Source organism: Schistocerca serialis, chromosome 12, assembly GCF_023864345.2.
Source record: "Schistocerca serialis cubense isolate TAMUIC-IGC-003099 chromosome 12, iqSchSeri2.2, whole genome shotgun sequence".
Lineage (NCBI taxonomy): Eukaryota > Metazoa > Arthropoda > Insecta > Orthoptera > Acrididae > Schistocerca > Schistocerca serialis.
This window is the reverse complement of record NC_064649.1, coordinates 183044037-183071735: the sequence shown is the minus strand read 5'-3', so window position 1 is coordinate 183071735 and position 27699 is coordinate 183044037.

The following is a 27699-nucleotide window of genomic DNA, read 5'->3' as shown; positions in this document are numbered from 1 at the left end:
TGAAACACAGAAATTGCATCGGAATTAAATACAAAAGGCACAATGCCGACTTAAGGACAAGAAGATTGACTCTTCTTACTGACTTTGTTTTGAACCATTTCTGTGACACTAGTTATAGATTCCGATGCTTCACTTCAGATTTACTGTTTCCCTTGGACCTTCTGATTGACGATGAAACACAGAAATTGCATCGGAATTAAATACAAAAGGCACAATGCCGACCTAAGTACAAGAAGGCTGACTCTTCCTACTGTCTATGTGTTGAACCATTCCTGTGACACTAGTTATAGATTCCGATGCTTCACTTCAGGTTTACTGGATCCCTTGGACCTTCCTATTGACGATGAAACACAGAAATTGCATCGGAATTAAATACAAAAGGCACAATGCCGACTTAAGTACAAGAAGACTGACTCTTCTTACTGCCTATGTTTTGAACCATTCCATTAACACTAGTTATAGATTCCGATGCTTCACTCCAGGTTTACTGTTTCCCTTGGCCCTTGTTATTGACGATGAAACACAGAAATTGCATCGGAATTAAATAGAAAAGGCACAATGCCGACTTAAGTACAAGAAGACTGACTCTTCTTACTGACTATGTTCTGAACCATTCCGATGACACTAGTTATAGATTCCGATGCTTCACTTCAGATTTACTGTATCCCTTGGACCTTCTTATTGACGATGAAACACAGAAATTGCATCGGAATTAATTACAAAAGGCACAATGCCGACTTAAGTACACAAAGACTGACACTTCTTACTGTCTATGTTATGAACCATTCCTGTGACACTAGTTATAGATTCCGATGCTTCACTTCAGGTTTAGTGTATCCCTCTGACTTTCTTATTGACGATGAAACACAGAAATGGCTTCGGAATTAAATACAAAAGGCACAATGCCGACTTAAGTACAAAAGGACTGACTCTTCTTACTGTCTATGTTTTGAACCATTCCTGTGGCACTAGTTATAGATTCCTTTGCTTCACTTGAGGTTAACTGTATCCCTTGGACCTTCTTATTGACGATGAAACACAGAAATGGCATCGGAACTAAATACAAAAGGCACAATGCCGACTTAAGGACAAGAAGGTTGACTCTTCTTACTGACTTTGTATTGAACCATTCCTGTGACACTAGTTATAGATTCCGATGCTTCACTTCAGGTTTACTGTATCCCTTGGACCTTCTGATTGACGCTGAAACACAGAAATTGAATCAGAATTAAATACAAAAGGCACAATGCCGACTTAAGTACAAGAAGACTGACACTTCTTACTGACTATGTTTTGAACAATTCCGATGACACTAGTTATAGATTGCGATGCTTCACTTCAGATTTACGGTATCCCTTGGACCTTCTTATTGACGATGAAACACAGAAATTGCATCGGAATTAATTACAAAAGGCACAATGCCGACTTAAGTACACAAAGACTGACTCTTCTTACTGTCTATGATTTGAACCATTCCTGTGACACTAGTTATAGATTCCGATGCTTCACTTCAGGTTTAATGTATCCCTCTGACTTTCTTATTGACGATGAAACACAGAAATGGCTTCGGAATTAAATACAAAAGGCACAATGCCGACTTAAGTACAAAAGGACTGACTCTTCTTACTGTCTATGTTTTGAACCATTCCTGTGGCACTAGTTATGGATTCCTTTGCTTCACTTGAGGTTAACTGTATCCCTTGGACCTTCTTATTGACGATGAAACACAGAAATGGCATCGGAATTAAATACAAAAGGCACAATGCCGACTTAAGGACAAGAAGATTGACTCTTCTTACTGACTTTGTTTTGAACCATTCCTGTGACACTAGTTATAGATTCCGATGCTTCACTTCAGGTTTACTGTATCCCTTGGACCTTCTGATTGACGCTGAAACACAGAAATTGAATCAGAATTAAATACAAAAGGCACAATGCCGACTTAAGTACAAGAAGACTGACTCTTCCCACTGTCTATTTTTTGAACGATTCCTGTGACACTCGTTATAGATTACGGTGCTTTACTTCAGGTTTACTGTATCCCTTGGACCTTCCTATTGACGATGAAACACAGAAATTGCATCGGAACTAAATACAAAAGGCACAATGCCGACTTAAGTACATGAAGACCGACTCTTCCTACTGACTATGTTTTGAACCATTCCTGCGACACTAGTTATACATTCCGATGTTTCACTTGAGGTTAACTGTATCCCTTGGACCTTCTTATTGACGATGAAACACAGAAATTGCATCGGAATTAAATACAGAAGGCACAATGCCGACTAAAGGACAAGAAGACTGACTCTTCCCACTGTCTATTTTTTGAACGATTCCTGTGACACTCGTTATAGATTACGGTGCTTTACTTCAGGTTTACTGTATCCCTTGGACCTCCCTATTGACGATGAAACACAGAAATTGCATCGGAATTAAATACAAAAGGCACAATGCCGACTTAAGTACAAGAAGACTGACTCTTCTTACTGCCTATGTTTTGAACCATTCCATTAACACTAGTTATAGATTCCGATGCTTCACTCCAGGTTTACTGTTTCCCTTGGCCCTTGTTATTGACGATGAAACACAGAAATTGCATCGGAATTAAATAGAAAAGGCACAATGCCGACTTAAGTACAAGAAGACTGACTCTTCTTACTGACTATGTTTTGAACCATTCCGATGACACTAGTTATAGATTCCGATGCTTCACTTCGGATTTACTGTATCCCTTGGACCTTCTAATTGACGATGAAACACAGAAATTGCATCGGAATTAGTTACAAAAGGCACAATGCCGACTTAAGTACACAAAGACTGACTCTTCTTACTGTCTATGTTATGAACCATTCCTGTGACACTAGTTATAGATTCCGATGCTTCACTTCAGGTTTAGTGTATCCCTCTGACTTTCTTATTGACGATGAAACACAGAAATGGCTTCGGAATTAAATACAAAAGGCACAATGCCGACTTAAGTTCAAAAGGACTGACTCTTCTTACTGTCTATGTTTTGAACCATTCCTGTGGCACTAGTTATAGATTCCTTTGCTTCACTTGAGGTTAACTGTATCCCTTGGACCTTCTTATTGACGATGAAACACAGAAATGGCATCGGAACTAAATACAAAAGGCACAATGCCGACTTAAGGACAAGAAGGTTGACTCTTCTTACTGACTTTGTATTGAACCATTCCTGTGACACTAGTTATAGATTCCGATGCTTCACTTCAGGTTTACTGTATCCCTTGGACCTTCTGATTGACGCTGAAACACAGAAATTGAATCAGAATTAAATACAAAAAGCACAATGCCGACTTAAGTACAAGAAGACTGACTCTTCTTACTGACTATGTTTTGAACCATTCCGATGACACTAGTTATAGATTCCGATGCTTCACTTCAGATTTACTGTATCCCTTGGTCCTTCTTATTGACGATGAAACACAGAAATTGCATCGGAATTAATTACAAAAGGCAAAATGCCGACTTAAGTACACAAAGACTGACTCTTCTTACTGTCTATGATTTGAACCATTCCTGTGACTCTAGTTATAGATTCCGATGCTTCACTTCAGGTTTAGTGTATCCCTCTGACTTTCTTATTGACGATGAAACACAGAAATGGCTTCGGAATTAAATACAAAAGGCACAATGCCGACTGAAGTACAAAAGGACTGACTCTTCTTACTGACTATGTTTTGAACCATTCCTGTGGCACTAGTTATAGATTCCTTTGCTTCACTTGAGGTTACCTGTATCCCTTGGACCTTCTTATTGACGATGAAACACAGAAATGGCATCGGAATTAAATACAAAAGGCACAATGCCGACTTAAGGACAAGAAGATTGACTCTTCTTACTGACTTTGTTTTGAACCATTCCTGTGACACTAGTTATAGATTCCGATGCTTCACTTCAGGTTTACTGTATCCCTTGGACCTTCTGATTGACGCTGAAACACAGTAATTGAATCAGAATTAATTACAAAAGGCACAATGCCGACTTAAGTACAAGAAGACTGACTCTTCTTACTGACTATGTTTTGAACCATTCCGATGACACTAGTTATAGATTGCGATGCTTCACTTCAGATTTACTGTATCCCTTGGACCTTCTTATTGACGATGAAACACAGAAATTGCATCGGAATTAATTACAAAAGGCACAATGCCGACTTAAGTACACAAAGACTGACTCTTCTTACTGTCTATGATTTGAACCATTCCTGTGACACTAGTTATAGATTCCGATGCTTCACTTCAGGTTTAGTGTATCCCTCTGACTTTCTTATTGACGATGAAACACAGAAATGGCTTCGGAATTAAATACAAAAGGCACAATGCCGACTTAAGTACAAAAGGACTGACTCTTCTTACTGTCTATGTTTTGAACCATTCCTGTGGCACTAGTTATGGATTCCTTTGCTTCACTTGAGGTTAACTGTATCCCTTGGACCTTCTTATTGACGATGAAACACAGAAATGGCATCGGAATTAAATACAAAAGGCACAATGCCGACTTAAGGACAAGAAGATTGACTCTTCTTACTGACTTTGTTTTGAACCATTCCTGTGACACTAGTTATAGATTCCGATGCTTCACTTCAGGTTTACTGTATCCCTTGGACCTTCTGATTGACGCTGAAACACAGAAATTGAATCAGAATTAAATACAAAAGGCACAATGCCGACTTAAGTACAAGAAGACTGACTCTTCCCACTGTCTATTTTTTGAACGATTCCTGTGACACTCGTTATAGATTACGGTGCTTTACTTCAGGTTTACTGTATCCCTTGGACCTTCCTATTGACGATGAAACACAGAAATTGCATCGGAACTAAATACAAAAGGCACAATGCCGACTTAAGTACATGAAGACCGACTCTTCCTACTGACTATGTTTTGAACCATTCCTGCGACACTAGTTATACATTCCGATGTTTCACTTGAGGTTAACTGTATCCCTTGGACCTTCTTATTGACGATGAAACACAGAATTTGCATCGGAATTAAATACAGAAGGCACAATGCCGACTAAAGGACAAGAAGACTGACTCTTCATAATGACTATGTTTGACCTATTCCTATGACACTAGCTATAGATTCCGATGCTTCACTTCAGGTTTACTGTATCCCTCTGACCTTCTAGTTGACGATGAAACACAGAAATTGCATCGGAATTAAATACAATAGGCACAATGCCTACTTAAGTACAAGAGGCCTGACTCTTCTTACTGACTATGTTTTAAACCATTCCTGTGACACTAGTTATAGATTCCGATGCTTCACTTCATGTTTACTGTATCCCTTGGACCTGCTTATTGACGGTGAAACACAGAAATTGCATCGGAATTAAATACAAAAGGCAAAATGCCGTCTTAAGTACACGAAGACTGACCCTTCTTACTGTCTATGATTTGAACCATTCCTGTGACACTAGTTATCGATTCCGATGCTACACTCCAGGTTTACTGTATCCCTTGGACCTTCTTATTGACGATGATACACAGAAATTGCATCGGAATTAAATACAAAAAGCACAATGCCGACTTAAGGACAAGAAGATTGACTCTTCTTACTGACTTTGTTTTGAACCATTCCTGTGACACCAGGATTAGATTCCGATGCTTCACTCCAGGGTTACTGTATCCTTTTGAACTTCTTATTGACGATGAAACACAGAAATTGCATCGGAATTAAATACAAATAGCACAATGCCGACTTAAGTACAAGAAGACTGACTCTTCTTACTGTCTATGTTTTAACCATTCCATTGACACTAGTTATAGATTCCGATGCTACACTCCAGGTTTACTGTATCCCTTGGACCTTCTTATTGACGATGAAACACAGAAATTGCATCAGAATTATATTGAAAAGGACAATGCCGACTTAAGTACAAGAGGCCTGACTCTTCTTACTGACTATGTTTGAACCATTCCTGTGACACTAGTCATAGATTCCGATGCTTCACTTCAGGTTTACTGTATCCCTTGGACCTTCTGATTGACGATGAAACACAGAAATTACATCGGAATTAAATACAAAAGGCACAATGCCGACTTAAGTACAAGAAGGCTGACTCTACCTACTGTCTATGTTTTGAACCATTCCTGTGAGACTAGTTATAGATTTCGATGCTTCACTTCAGGTTTACTGGATCCCTTGGACCTTCTTATTGACGATGAAACACAGAAATTGCATCGGAATTAAATACAAAAGGCACAATGCAGACTTAAGTACATGAAGACCGACTCTTCCTACTGACTATGTTTTGAACCATTCCTGTGACACAAGTTATAGATTCCGATGCTTCACTTGAGGCTTACTGTATCCCATGGAACATCTTTTTGACGATGAAACACAGAAATTGTATCGGAATTAAATACAAAAGGCACAATGCCGACTTAGGTACACGAAGACTGACTCTTCTTACTGTCTATGATTTGAACCATTCCTGTGACACTAGTTATAGATTCCGATGCTTCACTTCAGGTTTAGTGTATCCCTCTGACTTTCTTATTGACGATGAAACACAGAAATTGCATCGGAATTAAATACAAAAGACACAATGCCGACTTAAGTACAAGAAGACTGACTCTTCTTACTGTCTATGTTTTGAACCATTCCTGTGACACTAGTTATAGATTCCGATGCTTCGCAACAGGTTTACTGTATCCCTTGGACCTTCTTATTGACGATGAAACATAGAAATTCCATCGGAATTAAATACAAAAGGAAAAATGCAGACTTAAGTACACGAAGACTGACTCTTCTTACTGTCTATGATTTGAACCATTCCTCTGACACTAGTTATACATTCCGATGCTACACTCCAGGTTTACTGTATCCCTTGGACCTTCTTATTGACGATGAAACACAGAAATTGAATCGGAATTAAATACAAAAGGCATAATGCTGACTTAAGGACAAGAAGATTGACTCTTCTTACTGACTTTGTTTTGAACCATTCCTGTGACACTAGTTATAGATTCCGATGCTTCACTTCAGGTTTACTGTATCCCTTGGACCTTCTGATTGACGCTGAAACACAGAAATTGAATCGGAATTAAATACAAAAGGCACAATGCCGACTTAAGTACAAGAAGACTGACTCTTCCTACTGTCTATTTTTTGAACCATTCCTGTGACACTCGTTACAGAATACGGTGCTTTACTTCACGTTTACTGTATCCCTTGGACCTTCTTATTGACGATGAAACACAGAAATTGCATCGGAATTAAATACAAAAGGCACAATGCCGACTTAAGTACAAGAAGACTGACTCTTCTTACTGACTATGTTTTGAACCATTCCGATGACACTAGTTATAGATTCCGATGCTTCACTTCAGGTTTAGTGTATCCCTCTGACTTTCTTATTGACGATGAAACACAGAAATAGCTTCGGAATTAAATACAAAAGGCACAATGCCGACTTAAGTACAAAAGGACTGACTCCTCTTACTGTCTATGTTTTGAACCATTCCTGTGGCACTAGTTATAGATTCCTATACTTCACTTGAGGTTAACTGTATCCCTTGGACCTTCTTATTGACGATGAAACACAGAAATTGCATCGGAATTAAAAACAACAGGCACAATGCCGACTTAAGGACAAGAAGATTGACTCTTCTTACTGACTTTGTTTTGAACCATTCCTGTGACACTAGTTATAGATTCCGATGCTTCACTTCAGGTTTACTGTATCCCTTGGACCTTCCTATTGACGATGAAACACAGAAATTGCATCGGAACTAAATACAAAAGGCACAATGCCGACTTAAGTACATGAAGACCGACTCTTCCTACTGACTATGTTTTGAACCATTCCTGTGACACTAGTTATAGATTCCGATGTTTCACTTGAGGTTAACTGTATCCCTTGGACCTTCTTATTGACGATGAAACACAGAAATTGCATCGGTATTAAATACAATAGGCACAATGCCGACTTAAGTACAAGAAGACTGACTCTTCTTAATGTCTATGTTTTGAACCAATCCATTGACACTAGTTATGGATTCCGATGCTTCAATTCATGTTTACTGTACCCCTTGGACCTTCTTATTGACGATGAAACATAGAAATTGCATCGGAATTAAATACAAAAGCGTAAATGCCGACTTAAGTACACGAAGACTGACTCTTCTTACTGACTATGTTTTGAACCATTCCTGTGACACTAGTTACAGATTGCGATGCTACACTCCCGGTTTACTGTATCCCTTGGACCTTCTTATTGACGATGAAACACAGAAATTGCATCGGAATTAAATAGAAAAGGCACAATGCCGACTTAAGTACAAGAGGCCTGACTCTTCTTACTGACTATTATTTGATCCATTCCTGTAACACTAGTTATAGATTCCGATGCTTCACTTCAGGTTTACTGTATCCCTTGGACCTTCTTATTGACGATGAAACACAGAAATTGCATCGGAATTAAATACAAAAGGCACAATGCCGACTTAAGTACACGAAGACTGACTATGCTTACTGTCTATGATTTGAACCATTCCTGTGACACTAGTTATAGATTCCGATGCTTCACTTCAGGTTTAGTGTATCCCTCTGACCTCCTTGTTGACGATGAGACACAGAAATTGCATCGGAATTAAATACAAAAGACACAATGCCGACTTAAGTACAAGAAGACTGACTCTTCTTACTGTCTATGTTTTGAACCATTCCTGTGACACTAGTTATTGATTCCGATGCTTCGCTCCAGGTTTACTGTATCCCTTGGACCTTCTTATTGACGATGAAACATAGAAATTGCATCGGAATTAAATACAAAAGGAAAAATGCCGACTTATGTACACGAAGACTGACTCTTCTTACTGTCTATGATTTGAACCATTCCTGTGACACTAGTTATACATTCCGATGCTACACTCCAGGTTTACTGTATCCCTTGGACCTTCTTATTGACGATGAAACACAGAAATTGAATCGGAATTAAATACAAAAGGCACAACGCTGACTTAAGGACAAGAAGATTGACTCTTCCTACTGACTTTGTTTTGAACCATTCCTGTGACACTAGTTATAGATTCCGATGCTTCACTTCAGGTTTACTGTATCCCTTGGACCTTCTGATTGACGCTGAATCACAGAAATTGAATCGGAATTAAATACAAAACGCACAATGCCGACTTAAGTACAAGAAGACTGACTCTTCCTACTGTCTATTTATTGAACCATTCCTGTGACACTCGTTATAGAATACGGTGCTTTACTTCACGTTTACTGCATCCCTTGGTCCTTCTTATTGACGATGAAACACAGAAATTGCATCGGAATTAAATACAAAAGGCACAATGCCGACTTAAGAACAAGAAGACTGACTCTTCTTACTGACTATGTTTTGAACCATTCCGATGACACTAGTTATAGATTCCGATGCTTCACTTCAGATTTACTGTATCCCTTGGACCTTCTTATTGACGATGAAACACAGAAATTGCATCGGAATTATATTGAAAAGGACAATGCCGGCTTAAGTACAAGAGGACTGACTCTTCTTACTGACTATGTTTTAAACCATTCCTGTGACACTAGTTATAGATTCCGATGCTTCACTTCATGTTTACTGTATCCCTTGGACCGGCTTATTGACGGTGAAACACAGAAATTGCATCGGAATTAAATACAAAAGGCAAAATGCCGTCTTAAGTACACGAAGACTGACTCTTCTTACTGTCTATGATTTGAACCATTCCTGTGACACTAGTTATCGATTCCGATGCTACACTCCAGGTTTACTGTATCCCTTGGACCTTCTTATTGACGATGAAACACAGAAATTGCATCGGAATTAAATACAAAAAGCACAATGCCGACTTAAGGACAAGAAGATTGACTCTTGTTACTGACTTTGTTTTGAACCATTCCTGTGACACCAGTTATAGATACCGATGCTTCACTCCAGGTTAACTGTATCCCTTTGACCTTCTTATTGACGATGAAACACAAAAATTGCATCGGAATTAAATACAAAAAGCACAATGCCGACTTAAGTACAAGAAGACTGACTCTTCTTACTGTCTATGTTTTAACCATTCCATTGACACTAGTTATAGATTCCGATGCTACACTCCAGGTTTACTGTATCCCTTGGACCTTCTTATTGACGATGAAACACAGAAATTGCATCGGAATTATATTGAAAAGGACAATGCCGACTTAAGTACAAGAGTCCTGACTCTTCTTACTGACTATGTTTTGAACCATTCCTGTGACACTAGTTATAGATTCCGATGCTTCACTTCAGGTTTACTGGATCCCTTGGACCTTCTTATTGACGATGAAACACAGAAATTGCATCGGAATTAAATACAAACGCACAATGCCGACTTAAGTACATGAAGACCGACTCTTCCTACTGACTATGTTTTGAACCATTCCTGTGACACTAGTTATAGATTCCGATGCTTTACTTGAGGCTTACTGTATCCCTTGGAACTTCTTTTTGACGATGAAACACAGAAATTGCATCGGAATTGAACACAAAAGGCACAATGCCGACTTAAGTACAAGAAGACTGACTCTTCTTACTGTCTATGTTTTGAACCATTCCTGTGACACCAGTTATAGATTCCGATGCTTCACTCCAGGTTTACTGTATCCCTTTGAACTTCATATTGACAATGAAACACAGAAATTGCATCGGAATTAAATACAAAAGGCACAATGCCGACTTAAGTAAAAGAGGACTGACTCTTCTTACTGTCTATGTTTTGAACCATTCCATTGACACTAGTTATAGATTCCGACGCTTCACTCCAGGTTTACCGTTTCCGTTGGACCTTGTTATTGACGATGAAACACAGAAATTGCATCGGAATTAAATAGAAAAGACACAATGCCGACTTAAGTACAAGAAGACTGACTCTTCTTACTGACAATGTTTTGAACCATTCCGATGACACTAGTTATAGATTCCGATGCTTCACTTCAGGTTTACTGTATCCCTTGGACCTTCTTATTGACGATGAAACACAGAAATTGCATCGGAATTAAATACAAAAGGCACAATGCCGACTTAAGTACACGAAGACTGACTCTTCTTACTGTCTATGATTTGAACCATTCCTGTGACACTAGTTATAGATTCCGATGCTTCACTTCAGGTTTAGTGTATCCCTCTGACTTTCTTATTGACGATGAAACACAGAAATTGCATCGGAATTAAATACAAAAGACACAATGCCGACTTAAGTACAAGAAGACTGACTCTTCCTACTGTCTATTTTTTGAACCATTCCTGTGACACTCGTTATAGAATACTGTGCTTTACTTCACGTTTACTGCATCCCTTGGTCCTTCTTATTGACGATGAAACACAGAAATTGCATCGGAATTAAATACAAAAGGCACAATGCCGACTTAAGTACAAGAAGACTGACTCTTCTTACTGACTATGTTTTGAACCATTCCGATGACACTAGTTATAGATTCCGATGCTTCACTTCAGACTTACTGTATCCCTTGGACCTTCTTATTGACGATGAAACACAGAAATTGCATCGGAATTATATTGAAAAGGACAATGCCGGCTTAAGTACAAGAAGACTGACTCTTCTTACTGACTAGGTTTTAAACCATTCCTGTGACACTAGTTATAGATTCCGATGCTTCACTTCATGTTTACTGTATCCCTTGGACCTTCTTATTGACGGTGAAACACAGAAATTGCATCGGAATTAAATACAAAAGGCAAAATGCCGTCTTAAGTACACGAAGACTGACTCTTCTTACTGTCTATGATTTGAACCATTCCTGTGACACTAGTTATCGATTCCGATGCTACACTCCAGGTTTACTGTATCCCTTGGACCTTCTTATTGACGATGAAACACAGAAATTGCATCGGAATTAAATACAAAAAGCACAATGCCGACTTAAGGACAAGAAGATTGACTCTTCTTACTGACTTTGTTTTGAACCATTCCTGTGACACCAGTTATAGATTCCGATGCTTCACTCCAGGTTAACTGTATCCCTTTGACCTTCTTATTGACGATGAAACACAGAAATTGCATCGGAATTAAATACAAAAAGCACAATGCCGACTTAAGTACAAGAAGACTGACTCTTCTTACTGTCTATGTTTTAACCATTCCATTGACACTAGTTATAGATTCCGATGCTACACTCCAGGTTTACTGTATCCCTTGGACCTTCTTATTGACGATGAAACACAGAAATTGCATCGGAATTATATTGAAAAGGACAATGCCGACTTAAGTACAAGAGGCCTGACTCTTCTTACTGACTATGTTTTGAACCATTCCTGTGACACTAGTTATAGATTCCGATGCTTCACTTCAGGTTTACTGTATCCCTTGGACCTTGTTATTGACGATGAAACACAGAAGTAGCATCGGAACTAAATAGAAAAGGCACAATGCCGACTTAAGTACATGAAGACCGACTCTTCCTACTGACTATGTTTTGAACCATTCCTGTGACACTAGTTATAGATTCTGATGCTTCACTTGAGGCTTACTGTATCCCTTGGAACTTCTTTTTGACGATGAAACACAGAAATTGCATCGGAATTGAACACAAAAGGCACAATGCCGACTTAAGTACAAGAAGACTGACTCTTCTTACTGTCTATGTTTTGAACCATTCCTGTGACACCAGTTATAGATTCCGATGCTTCACTCCAGGTTTACTGTATCCCTTTGAACTTCATATTGGCGATGAAACACAGAAATTGCATCGGAATTAAATACAAAAGGCAAAATGCCGACTTAAGTAAAAGAAGACTGACTCTTCTTACTGTCTATGTTTTGAACCATTCCATTGACACTAGTTATAGATTCCGACGCTTCACTCCAGGTTTACCGTTTCCCTTGGACCTTGTTATTGACGATGAAACACAGAAATTGCATCGGAATTAAATAGAAAAGACACAATGCCGACTTAAGTACAAGAAGACTGACTCTTCTTACTGACTATGTTTTGAACCATTCCGATGACACTAGTTATAGATTCCGATGCTTCACTTCAGGTTTACTGTATCCCTTGGACCTTCTTATTGACGATGAAACACAGAAATTGCATCGGAATTAAATACAAAAGGCACAATGCCGACTTAAGTACACGAAGACTGACTCTTCTTACTGTCTATGATTTGAACCATTCCTGTGACACTAGTTATAGATTCAGATGTTTCACTTCAGGTTTAGTGTATCCCTCTGACTTTCTTATTGACGATGAAACACAGAAATTGCATCGGAATTAAATACAAAAGACACAATGCCGACTTAAGTACAAGAAGACTGACTCTTCTTACTGTCTATGTTTTGAACCATTCCTGTGACACTAGTTATAGATTCCGATGCTTCGCTCCAGGTTTACTGTATCCCTTGGACCTTCTTATTGACGATGAAACATAGAAATTGCATCGGAATTAAATACAAAAGGAAAAATGCCGACTTAAGTACACGAAGACTGACTCTTCTTACTGTCTATGATTTGAACCATTCCTGTAACACTAGTTATACATTCCGATGCTACACTCCTGGTTTGCTGTATCCCTTGGACCTTCTTATTGACGATGAAACACAGAAATTGAATCGGAATTAAATACAAAAGGCACAATGCTGACTTAAGGACAAGAAGATTGACTCTTCTTACTGACTTTGTTTTGAACCATTCCTGTGACACTAGTTATAGATTCCGATGCTTCACTTCAGGTTTACTGTATCCCTTGGACCTTCTGATTGACGCTGAAACTCAGAAATTGAATCGGAATTAAATACAAAAGGCACAATGCCGACTTAAGTACAAGAAGACTGACTCTTCCTACTGTCTATTTTTTGAACCATTCCTGTGACACTCGTTATAGAATACGGTGCTTTACTTCACGTTTACTGTATCCCTTGGACCTTCTTATTGACGATGAAACACAGAAATTGCATCGGAATTAAATACAAAAGGCACAATGACGACTTAAGTACATGAAGACCGACTCTTCCTACTGACTATGTTTTGAACCATTCCTGTGACACTAGTTATAGATTCCGATGCTTCACTTCATGTTTACTGTATCCCTTGGACCTTCTTATTGACGGTGAAACACACAAATTGCATCGGAATTAAATACAAAAGGCAACACACAAATTGCATCGGAATTAAATACAAAATGCACAATGCCGACTTAAGGACAAGAAGACTGACTCTTCTTACTGACTATGTTTTGAACCAATCCTGTGACACTAGCTATAGATTCCGATGCTTCACTTCAGGTTTAGTGTATCCCTCTGGCTCTCTTATTGACGATGAAACACAGAAATAGCTTCGGAATTAAATAGAAAAGGCACAATGCCGACTTAAGTACAAGAGGACTGACTCTTCTTACTGTCTATGTTTTGAACCATTCCTGTGACACTAGTTATGGATTCAGATGCTTCACTTGAGGTTTACTGTATCCCTTGGACCTTCTTATTGACGATGAAACACACAAATTTCATCGGAATTAAATACAAACGGCAAAATGCCGACTTTAATACACGAAGACTGACTCTTCTTACTGTCTATGATTTGAACCATTCCTGTGACACTAGTTATAGATTCCGATGATACACTCCAGGTTTACTGTATCCCTTGGACCTTCTTATTGACGATGAAACACAGAAATTGCATCGGAATTAAATACAAAAGGCACAATGCCGACTTAAGGACAACAAAATTGACTCTTCTTAGTGACTTTGTTTTGGACCATTCCTGCGACACTAGTTATAGATTCCGATGCTTCACTTCAGGTTTACTGTATCCCTTGGACCTTCTAATTGACGCTGAAACACAGAAATTGAATCGGAATTAAATACAAAAGGCACAATGCCTACTTAAGTACAAGAAGACTGACTCTTCCTACTGTCTATGTTTTGAACCACTCCTGTGACACTCGTTATAGATTACGATGCTTTACTTCAGGTTTACTGTATCCCTTGGACCTTCTTATTGACGATGAAACACAGAAATTGCATCGGAATTAAATACATAAGGCACAATGCCGACTTAAGTACATGAAGACCGACTCTTCCTACTGATTATGTTTTGAACCATTCCTGTGACACTAGTTATAGATTCCGATGCCTCACTTCAGGTTTACTGTATCCCTTGGACCATCTTATTGACGATGAAACACAGAAATTGCATCGGAATTAAATACAAAAGGCACAATGCCGAATTATGTACAAGAAGACTGACTCTTCTTACTGTCAATGTTTTGAACCATTCCTGTGACACTACTTATAGATTCCGATGCTTCACTCCAGGTTTACTGTACCCCTTGGACCTTCTTATTGACGAAGAAACACACAAATTGCATCGGAATTAAATACAAAAGGCACAATGCCGACTTAAGGACAAGAAGACTGACTCTTCTTACTGACTATGTTTAGAACCAATCCTGTGACACTAGCTATAGATTCCGATGCTTCACTTGAGGTTTAGTGTATCCCTCTGACTCTCTTATTGACGATGAAACACAGAAATTGCTTCGGAATTAAATACAAAAGGCACAATGCCGACTTAAGTACAGGAGGACTGACTCTTCTTACTGTCAGTGTTTTGAACCATTCCTGTGACACTAGTTATAGATTCCGATGCTTCACTTGAGGTTTACTGTATCCCTTGGACCTTCTTATTGACGATGAAACACAGAATTTGCATCGGAATTAAATACAAAAGGCACAATGCCGACTTAAGTACATGAAGACCGACTCTTCCTACTGACTATGCTTTGAACCATTCCTGTGACACTAGTTATTGATACCAATGCTTCACTTGAGGTTTACTGTATCCCTTGGACCTTCTTATTGACGATGAAACACAAAAATTGTATCGGTATTAAATACAAACGGCACAATGCCGACTTATGTACATGAAGACCGACTCTTCCTACTGACTATGCTTTGAACCATTCCTGTGACACTAGTTATAGATTCCGATGTTTCACTTGAGGTTAACTGTATCCCTTTTACCTTCTTATTGACGATGGGACACAGAAATTGCATCGGAATTAAATACTAAAGGCACAATGCCGACTTAAGTACAAGTAGACTGACTATTCTTACTGTCTATGTTTTCAACCATTCCTGTGACACTAGTTATAGAGTCCGATGCTTCACTCCAGGTGTACTGTATCCCTTGGACCTTCTTATTGACAATGAAACACAGAAATTGCATCGGAATTAAATACAAAAATCACAATGCCAACATAAGAACAAGAAGACTGACTCTACTTACTGACTATGTTTGAACCATTCCTGTGACACTAGCTATAGATTCCGATTCTTCACTTCAGGTTTACTGGATCCCTTGGACCTTCTTATTGACGATGAAACACAGAAATTGCATCGGAATTAAATACAAAAGGCACAATGCCGACTTAAGTACATGAAGAGTGACTCTTCCTACTGACTATGTCTTGAACCATTCCTGAGACACCAGTTATAGATTACGATGCTTCACTGCAGGTTTACTGTATCCCTTTGACCTTCTTATTGACGATGAAACACAGAAATAGCATCGGAATTAAATAGAAAAGGCACAATGCCGACTTAAGTTTAAGAAGACTGACTCTTCTTACTGACTATGTTTTGAACCATTCCGATGACACTAGTTATAGATTCCGATGCTTCACTTCAGGTTTACTGTATCCCTTGGACCTTCTTATTGACGATGAAACACAGAAATTGCATCGGAATTAAATACAAAAAGCACAATGCCGACTTAAGATCAAGAAGACTGACTCTTCTTACTGACTATATTTGAACCATTCCTGTGACACTAGCTATAGATTCCGATGCTTCACTTCAGGTTTACTGTATCCCTCTGACCTTCTTGTTGACGATGAAACACAGAAATTGCATCGGAATTAAATACAATAGGGAAAATGCCGACTTAAGTACAAGAAGACTGACTCTTCTTACTGTCTATGGTTTGAACCATTCCATTGACACTAGTTATAGATTCCGATGCTTCACTCCAGGTTTACTGTATCCCTTGGACCTTCTTATTGACGTTGAAACACAGAAATTGCATCGGAATTAAATAGAAAAGGCACAATGCCGACTTAAGTACAAGAAGACTGACTCTTCTGACTGACTATGTTTTGAACCATTCCTGTGACACTAGTTATAGATTCCGATGCTTCACTTCAGGTTTACTGTACGCCTAGGACCTTCGTATTGACGATGAAACATAGAGATTGCATCGGAATTAAATACAAAAGGCAAAATGCCGACTTAAGTACACGAAAGCTGTATCTTCTTACTGTCTATGATTTGAACCATTCATGTGACACTAGTTATACATTCCGATGCTACACTCCAGGTTTACTGTATCCCTTGGACCTTCTTATTGACGATGAAACACAGAAATTGCATCGGAATTAAATACAAAAGGCACAATGCCGACTTAAGGACAAGAAGATTGACTCTTCGTACTGACTTTGTTTTGAACCATTCCTGTGACACTAGTTACAGATTCCGATGCTACACTCTAGATTTACTGTATCCCTTGGACCTTCTTATTGACGATGAAACACAGATATTGCATCGGAATTAAATACAAAAGGCACAATGCCGACATAAGAACTAGATGACTGACTAATCCTACTGACTTTGCTTTGAACCATCAGTGTGACACTAGTTATAGATTCCGATGCTTCACTTCAGGTTTACTGTATCCCTTGGACCTTCTTATTGACGATGAAACACAGAAATTGCATCGGAATTAAATACAAAAGGCACAACGCCGACTTAAGTACAAGAAGGCTGACTCTTCCTACTGTCTATGTTTTGAACCATTCCTGTGACACTAGTTATAGATTCCGATGCTTCACTTCAGGTTTACTGGATCCCTTGGACCTTCTTATTGACGAAGAAACACAGAAATTGCATCGGAATTAAATACAAAAGGCACAATGCCGACATAAGTACATGAAGAGTGACTCTTCCTACTGACTATGTCTTGAACCATTCCTGAGACACCAGTTGTAGATTACGATGCATCACTCCAGGTTTACTGTATCCCTTTGACCTTCTTATTGACGATGAAACACAGAAATAGCATCGGAATTAAATAGAAAAGGCACAATGCCGACTTAAGTATAAGAAGACTGACTCTTCTTACTGACTATGTTTTGAACCATTCCGATGACACTAGTTATAGATTCCGATGCTTCACTTCAGGTTTACTGTATCCCTTGGACCTTCTTATTGACGATGAAACACAGAAATTGCCTCGGAATTAAATACAAAAAGCACAATGCCGACTTAAGATCAAGAGGACTGACTCTTCTTACTGACTATGTTTGAACCATTCCTGTGACACTAGCTATAGATTCCGATGCTTCACTTCAGGTTTACTGTATCCCTCTGACCTTCTTGTTGACGATGAAACACAGAAATTGCATCGGAATTAAATACAATAGGGAAAATGCCGACTTAAGTACAAGAAGACTGACTCTTCTTACTGTCTATGGTTTGAACCATTCCATTGACACTAGTTATAGTTTCCGATGCTTCACTCCAGGTTTACTGTATCCCTTGGACCTTCTTATTGACGATGAAACAAAGAAATTGCATCGGAATTAAATAGAAAAGGCACAATGCCGACTTAAGTACAAGAAGACTGACTCTTCTGACTGACTATGTTTTGAACCATTCCTGTGACACTAGTTATAGATTCCGATGCTTCACTTCAGGTTTACCGTACGCCTAGGACCTTCGTATTGACGATGAAACATAGAGATTGCATCGGAATTAAATACAAAAGGCAAAATGCCGACTTAAGTACACGAAAGCTGTATCTTCTTACTGTCTATGATTTGAACCATTCATGTGACACTAGTTATACATTCCGATGCTACACTCCAGGTTTACTGTATCCCTTGGACCTTCTTATTGACGATGAAACACAGAAATTGCATCGGAATTAAATACAAAAGGCACAATGCCGACTTAAGGACAAGAAGATTGACTCTTCGTACTGACTTTGTTTTGAACCATTCCTGTGACACTAGTTATAGATTCCGATGCTTCACTTAAGGTTTACTGTATCCCTTGGACCTTCTGATTGACGCTGAAACACAGAAATTGAATCGGAATTAAATACAAAATTCACAATGCCGACTTAAGTACAAGAAGACTGACTCTTCCTACTGTCTATTTTTTGAACCATTCCTGTGACACTCGTTATATATTACGGTGCTTTACTTCAGGTTTACTGTATCCCTTCGACGTTCTTATTGACGATGAAACACAGAAATTGCATCGGGATTAAATACAAAAGGCACAATGCCGACTTAAGTACATGAAGGCCGACTCTTCCTACTGACTACGTTTTGAACCATTCCTGTGACACTAGTTATAGATTCCGATGTTTCACTTGAGGTGAACTGTATCCCTTGGACCTTCTTATTGACGATGAAACACAGAAATGGCAACGGAATAAATAGAAAAGGCACAATGCCGACTTAAGTACAAGAAGACTGACTCTTCTTACTGACTATGTTTTGAACCATTCCAGTGACACTAGTTATAGATTCCGATGCTTCACTTCAGGTTTACTGTACCCCTTGGACCTTTTTATTGACGATGAAACATAGAAATTGCATCGGAATTAAATACAAAAGGAAAAATGCCGACTTAGGTACACGAAGACTGACTCTTCTTACTGACTATGTTTTGAACCATTCCTGTGACACTAGTTACAGATTCCGATGCTACACTCCAGGTTTACTGTATCCCTTGGACCTTCTAATTGACGACGAAACACAGATATTGCATCGGAATTAAATAGAAAAGCCACAATGCCGACTTAAGTACAAGAGGACTGACTCTTCTTACTGACTATTATTTGATCCATTCCTGTAACACTACTTATAGATTCCGATACTTCACTTCAGGTTTACTGTATCCCTTGGACCTTCTTATTGACAATGAAACACAGAAATTGCATTGGAATTAAATACAAAAGGCAAAATACGACTTAAGAACACGAAGACTGACTCTTCTTACTGTCTATGATTTGAACCATTCCTGTGACACTAGACATAGATTCGGATGCTACACTTCAGGTTTACTGTATCCCTTGGACCATCTTATTGACGATGAAACACAGAAATTGCATCTGAATTAAATACAAAAGGCACAATGCCGACTTAAGGACAAGAAGATTGACTCTTCTTACTGACTTTGTTTTGAACCATTCCTGTGACACTAGTTATAGATTCCGATGCTTCACTTCAGGTTTACTGTATCCCTTGGACCTTCTTATTGACGCTGAAACACAGAAGTTGAATCGGAATTAAATAGAAAAGGGCCAAAGTATCGACTTAAGTACAAGAAGACTGACTCTTCTTACTGACTATGTTTTGAACCATTCCTGTGACACTAGTTATAGATTCCGATGCTTCACTTCAGGTTTACTGTACCCCTTGGACCTTTTTATTGACGATGAAACATAGAAATTGCATCGGAATTAAATACAAAAGGCACAATGCCGACTTAAGGACAAGAAGATTGACTCTTCGTACTGACTTTGTTTTGAACCATTCCTGTGACACTAGTTATAGATTCCGATGCTTCACTTCAGGTTTACTGTATCCCTTGGACCTTCTGATTGACGCTGAAACACAGAAATTGAATCGGAATTAAATACAAAAGGCACAATGCCGACTTGAGTACAAGAAGACTGACTCTTCCTACTGTCTATTTTTTGAACCATTCCTGTGACACTCGTTATATATTACGGTGCTTTACTTCAGGTTTACTGTATCCCTTCGACGTTCTTATTGACGATGAAACACAGAAATTGCATCGGGATTAAATACAAAAGGCACAATGCCGACTTAAGTACATGAAGGCCGACTCTTCCTACTGACTATGTTTTGAACCATTCCTGTGACACTAGTTATAGATTCCGATGTTTCACTTGAGGTGAACTGTATCCCTTGGACCTTCTTATTGACGATGAAACACAGAAATTGCATCGGAATAAATAGAAAAGGCACAATGCCGACTTAAGTACAAGAAGACTGACTCTTCTTACTGACTATGTTTTGAACCATTCCTGTGACACTAGTTATAGATTCCGATGCTTCACTTCAGGTTTACTGTACCCCTTGGACCTTTTTATTGACGATGAAACATAGAAATTGCATCGGAATTAAATACAAAAGGAAAAATGCCGACTTAAGTACACGAAGACTGACTCTTCTTACTGACTATGTTTTGAACCATTCCTGTGACACTAGTTACAGATTCCGATGCTACACTCCAGGTTTACTGTATCCCTTGGACCTTCTAATTGACGACGAAACACAGAAATTGCATCGGAATTAAATAGAAAAGCCACAATGCCGACTTAAGTACAAGAGGACTGACTCTTCTTACTGACTATTATTTGATCCATTCCTGTAACACTACTAATAGATTCCGATACTTCACTTCAGTTTTACTGTATCCCTTGGACCTTCTTATTGACAATGAAACACAGAAATTGCATTGGAATTAAATACAAAAGGCAAAATACGACTTAAGAACACGAAGACTGACTCTTCTTACTGTCTATGATTTGAACCATTCCTGTGACACTAGACATAGATTCGGATGCTACACTTCAGGTTTACTGTATCCCTTGGACGTTCTTATTGACGATGAAACATAGAAATTGCATCGGAATTAAATACAAAAGGCAAAATGCCGACTTAAGTACACGAAGACTGCCTCTTCTTAATGAATATATTTGAACTATTCCTATGACACTAGCTATAGATTCCGATGCTTCACTTCAGGTTTACTGTATCCCTTGGACCTTCTTATTGACGATGAAACACAGAAATTGCATCGGAATTAAATACAAAAGGCACAATGCCGACTTAAGTATATGAAGACCGACTCTTCCTACTGACTATGTTTTGAACCATTCCTGTGACACTAGTTATAGATTCCGATGTTTCACTTGAGGTTAACTGTATCCCTTGGACCATCTTATTGACGATGAAACACAGAAATTGCATCGGAAATAAATACAAAAAGCACAATGCCGACATAAGAACAAGAAGACTGACTCTACTTACTGACTATGTTTGAACCATTCCTGTGACACTAGCTATAGATTCCGATTCTTCACTTCAGGTTTACTGTATCCCTCTGACCTCCTTGTTGACGATGAGACACAGAAATTGCATCTAAATTAAATACAAAAGGCAGAATGACGACTTAAGTAAAAGAAGACTGACTCTTCTTACTGTCTATGTTTTGTACCATTCCATTGACACTAGTTATAGATTCCGATGCTTCATACCAGGTTTACTGTATCCCTTCGATCTTGTTATTGACGATGAAACACACAAATTGCATCGGAATTAAACAGAAAAGGCACAATGCCGACTTAAGTACAAGAAGACTGACTCTTCTTACTGACTATGTTTTGAACCGTTCCTGTGACACTAGTTACAGATTCCGATGCTACACTCTAGGTTTACTGTATCCCTTGGACCTTATTATTGACGATGAAACACAGATATTGCATCGGAATTAAACACAAAAGGCACAATGCCGACTTAAGAACTAGATGACTGACTAATCCTACTGACTTTGCTTTGAACCATCAGTGTGACACTAGTTACAGATTCCGATGCTTCACTTCAGGTTTACTGTATCCCTTGGACCTTCTTATTGACGATGAAACACAGAAATTGCATCGGAATTAAATACAAAAGGCACAATGCCGACTTATGTACAAGAAGGCTGACTCTTCTTACTGTCTATGTTTTGAACCATTCCTGTGACACTAGTTATAGATTCCGATGCTTCACTTCAGGTTTACTGGATCCCTTGGACCTTCTTATTGACGATGAAACACAGAAATTGCATCGGAATTAAATACAAAAGGCACAATGCCGACTTAAGTACATGAAGAGTGACTCTTCCTACTGACTATGTCTTGAACCATTCCTGAGACACCAGTTATAGATTACGATGCTTCACTCCAGGTTTACTGTATCCCTTTGACCTTCTTATTGACGATGAAACACAGAAATAGCATCGGAATTAAATAGAAAAGGCACAATGCCGACTTAAGTATAAGAAGACTGACTCTTCTTACAGACTATGTTTTGAACCATTCCGATGACACTAGTAATAGATTCCGATGCTTCACTTCAGGTTTACTGTATCCCTTGGACCTTCTTATTGACGATGAAACACAGAAATTGCATCGGAATTAAATACAAAAAGCACAATGCCGACTTAACATCAAGAAGACTGACTCTTCTTACCGACTATGTTTGAACGATTCCTGTGACACTAGCTATAGATTCCGATGCTTCACTTCAGGTTTACTGTATCCCTCTGACCTTCTTGTTGACGATGAAACACAGAAATTGCATCGGAATTAAATACAATAGGGAAAATGCCGACTTAAGTACAAGAAGACTGACTCTTCTTACTGTCTATGGTTTGAACCATTCCATTGACACTAGTTATAGTTTCCGATGCTTCACTCCAGGTTTACTGTATCCCTTGGACCTTCTTATTGACGATGAAACACAGAAATTGCATCGGAATTAAATAGAAAAGGCACAATGCCGACTTAAGTACAAGAAGACTGACTCTTCTGACTGACTATGTTTTGAACCATTCCTGTGACACTAGTTATAGATTCCGATGCTTCACTTCAGGTTTACTGTACGCCTAGGACCTTCGTTTTGACGATGAAACATAGAGATTGCATCGGAATTAAATACAAAAGGCAAAATGCCGACTTAAGTACACGAAAGCTGTATCTTCTTACTGTCTATGATTTGAACCATTCATGTGACACTAGTTATACATTCCGATGCTACACTCCAGGTTTACTGTATCCCTTGGACCTTCTTATTGACGATGAAACACAGAAATTGCATCGGAATTAAATACAAAAGGCACAATGTCGACTTAAGGACAAGAAGATTGACTCTTCGTACTGACTTTGTTTTGAACCATTCCTGTGACACTAGTTATAGATTCCGATGCTTCACTTCAGGTTTACTGTATCCCTTGGACCTTCTGATTGACGCTGAAACACAGAAATTGAATCGGAATTAAATACAAAAGGCACAATGCCGACTTAAGTACAAGAAGATTGACTCTTCCTACTGTCTATTTTTTGAACCATTCCTGTGACACTCGTTATATATTACGGTGCTTTACTTCAGGTTTACTGTATCCCTTCGACGTTCTTATTGACGATGAAACACAGAAATTGCATCGGGATTAAATACAAAAGGCACAATGCCGACTTAAGTACATGAAGGCCGACTCTTCCTACTGACTATGTTTTGAACCATTCCTGTGACACTAGTTATAGATTCCGATGTTTCACTTGAGGTGAACTGTATCCCTTGGACCTTCTTATTGACGATGAAACACAGAAATTGCATCGGAATAAATAGAAAAGGCACAATGCCGACTTAAGTACAAGAAGACTGACTCTTCTTACTGACTATGTTTTGAACCATTCCTGTGACACTAGTTATAGATTCCGATGCTTCACTTCAGGTTTACTGTACCCCTTGGACCTTTTTATTGACGATGAAACATAGAAATTGCATCGGAATTAAATACAAAAGGAAAAATGCCGACTTAAGTACACGAAGACTGACTCTTCTTACTGACTATGTTTTGAACCATTCCTGTGACACTAGTTACAGATTCCGATGCTACACTCCAGGTTTACTGTATCCCTTGGACCTTCTTATTGACGACGAAACACAGAAATTGCATCGGAATTAAATAGAAAAGGCACAATGCCGACTTAAGTACAAGAAGACTGTCTCTTCTTACTTACTATGTTTTGAACCATTCCTGTGACACTAGTTATAGATTCCGATACTTCACTTCAGGTTTACTGTATCCCTTGGACCTTCTTATTGACAATGAAACACAGAAATTGCATTGGAATTAAATACAAAAGGCAAAATACGACTTAAGAACACGAAGACTGACTCTTCTTACTGTCTATGATTTGAACCATTCCTGTGACACTAGTTATAGATTCGGATCCTACACTTCAGGTTTACTGTATCCCTTGGACCATCTTATTGACGATGAAACACAGAAATTGCATCGGAATTAAATACAAAAGGCACAATGCCGACTTAAGTACATGAAGACCGACTCTTCTTACTGACTTTGTTTTGAACCATTCCTGTGACACTAGTTATAGATTCCGACGCTTCACTTCAGGTTTACTGTATCCCTTGGACCTTCTTATTGACGCTGAAACACAGAAGTTGAATCGGAATAAAATACAAAAGGCACAATGCCGACTTAAGTACAAGAAGACTGACTCATCCAACTGTCTATGTTTTGAACCATTCCTGTGACACTAGTTATAGATTCCGATGCTTCACTCCAGGTTTACTGTATCCCTTGGACCTTGTTATTGACGATGAAACACAGAAGTAGCATCGGAATTAAATAGAAAAGGCACAATGCCGACTTAAGTACAAGAAGACTGTCTCTTCTTACTTACTATGTTTTGAACCATTCCTGTGACACTAGTTATAGATTCCGATGCTTCAATTCAGGTTTACTGTACCCCTTGGACCTTCTTATTGACGGAATTAAATACAAAAGGCACAATGCCGACTTAAGTACATGAAGACCGACTCTTACTACTGATTATGTTTTGAACCATTCCTGTGACACTAGTTATAGATTCCGATGCCTCACTTCAGGTTTACTGTATCCCTTGGACTATCTTATTGACGATTAATCACAGAAATTGCATCGGAATTAAATACAAAAGGCACAATGCCGAATTAAGTACAACAAGACTGACTCTTCTCATTGACTATGTTTTGAACCATTCCTGTGACACTATTTATAGATTACGATGCTTCACTTCAGGTTTACTGTACCCCTTGGACCTTCTTATTGACGATGAAACATAGAAATTGCATCGGAATTAAATACAAAAGGTAAAATGCCGACTTAAGTACACGAAGACTGACTCTTCTTACTGTCTATGATTTGAACCATTCCTGTGACACTAGTTATAGATTCCGATGTTTCACTTGAGGTTAACTGTATCCCTTGGACCTTCTTATTGACGAGGAAACACAGAAATTGCATCGGAATTAAATACAAAAGGCACAATGCCGACTTAAGAACAAGAAGACTGACTCTTCTTAATGAATATGTTTGAACTATTCCTATGTCACTAGCTATAGATTCCGATGCTTCACTTCAGGTTTACTGTATCCCTCTGACCTTCTTGTTGACGATGAAACACAGAAATTGCATCGGAATTAAATACAATAGGCACAATGCCGACTTAAGTACAAGAAGACTGACTCTTCTTACTGTCTATGTTTTGAACCATTCCATTGACACTAGTTATAGATTCCGATGCTTCACTCCAGGTTTACTGTATCCCTTGGACCTTGTTATTGCCGATGAAACACAGAAATAGCATCGGAATTAAATAGAAAACGCACGATGCCGACTTAAGTACAAGAAGACTGACTCTTCTTACTGACTATGTTTTGAACCATTCCTGTGACACTAGTTATAGATTCCGATTCTTTCTCTTCAGGTTTACTGTACCCCTTGGACCTTCTTATTGACGATGAAACATAGAAATTGCATCGGAATTAAATACAAAAGGCAAATTGCCGACTTAAGTACACGAAGACTGACTCTTCTTACTGACTATGTTTTGAACCATTCCTGTGACATTAGTTACAGATTCCGATGCTACACTCCAGGTATACTGTATCCCTTGGACCTTCTTATTGACGATGAAACACAGAAATTGCATCGGAATTAAATAGAAAAGGCACATTGCCGACTTAAGTACAAGAGGACTGACACATCTTACTGACTATTATTTTATCCATTCCTGTAACACTAGTTATAGATTCCGATGCTTCACATCAGGTTTACTGTATCCCTTGGACCTTCTTATTGACAATGAAACACAGAAATTGCATCGGAATTAAATACAAATGGGAAAATACGACTTAAGTACACGAAGACTGACTCTTCTTACTGTCTATGATTTGAACCATTCCTGTGACACTAGTTATAGATTCCGATGCTACACTCCAGGTTTACTGTATCCCTTGGACCATCTTATTGACGATGAAACACAGAAATTGCATCGGAATTAAATACAAAAGGCACAATGCCGACTTAAGGACAAGAAGATTGACTCTTCTTACTGACTTTGATTTGAACCATTCCTGTGACACTAGTTATAGATTCCGATGCTTCACTTCAGGTTTACTGTATCCCTTGGACCTTCTTATTGACGCTGAAACACAGAAGTTGAATCGGAATTAAATACAAAAGGCACAATGCCGACTTAAGTACAAGAAGACTGACTCATCCAACTGTCTATGTTTTGAACCATTCCTGTGACACTAGTTATAGATTCCGATGCTTCACTCCAGGTTTACTGTATCCCTTGGACCTTGTTATTGACGATGAAACACAGAAGTAGCATCGGAATTAAATAGAAAAGGCACAATGCCGACTTAAGTACAAGAAGACTGTCTCTTCTTACTGACTATGTTTTGAACCATTCCTGTGACACTAATTATAGATTCCGATGCTTCACTTCAGGTTTACTGTACCCCTTGGACCTTCTTATTGACGGCATTAAATACAAAAG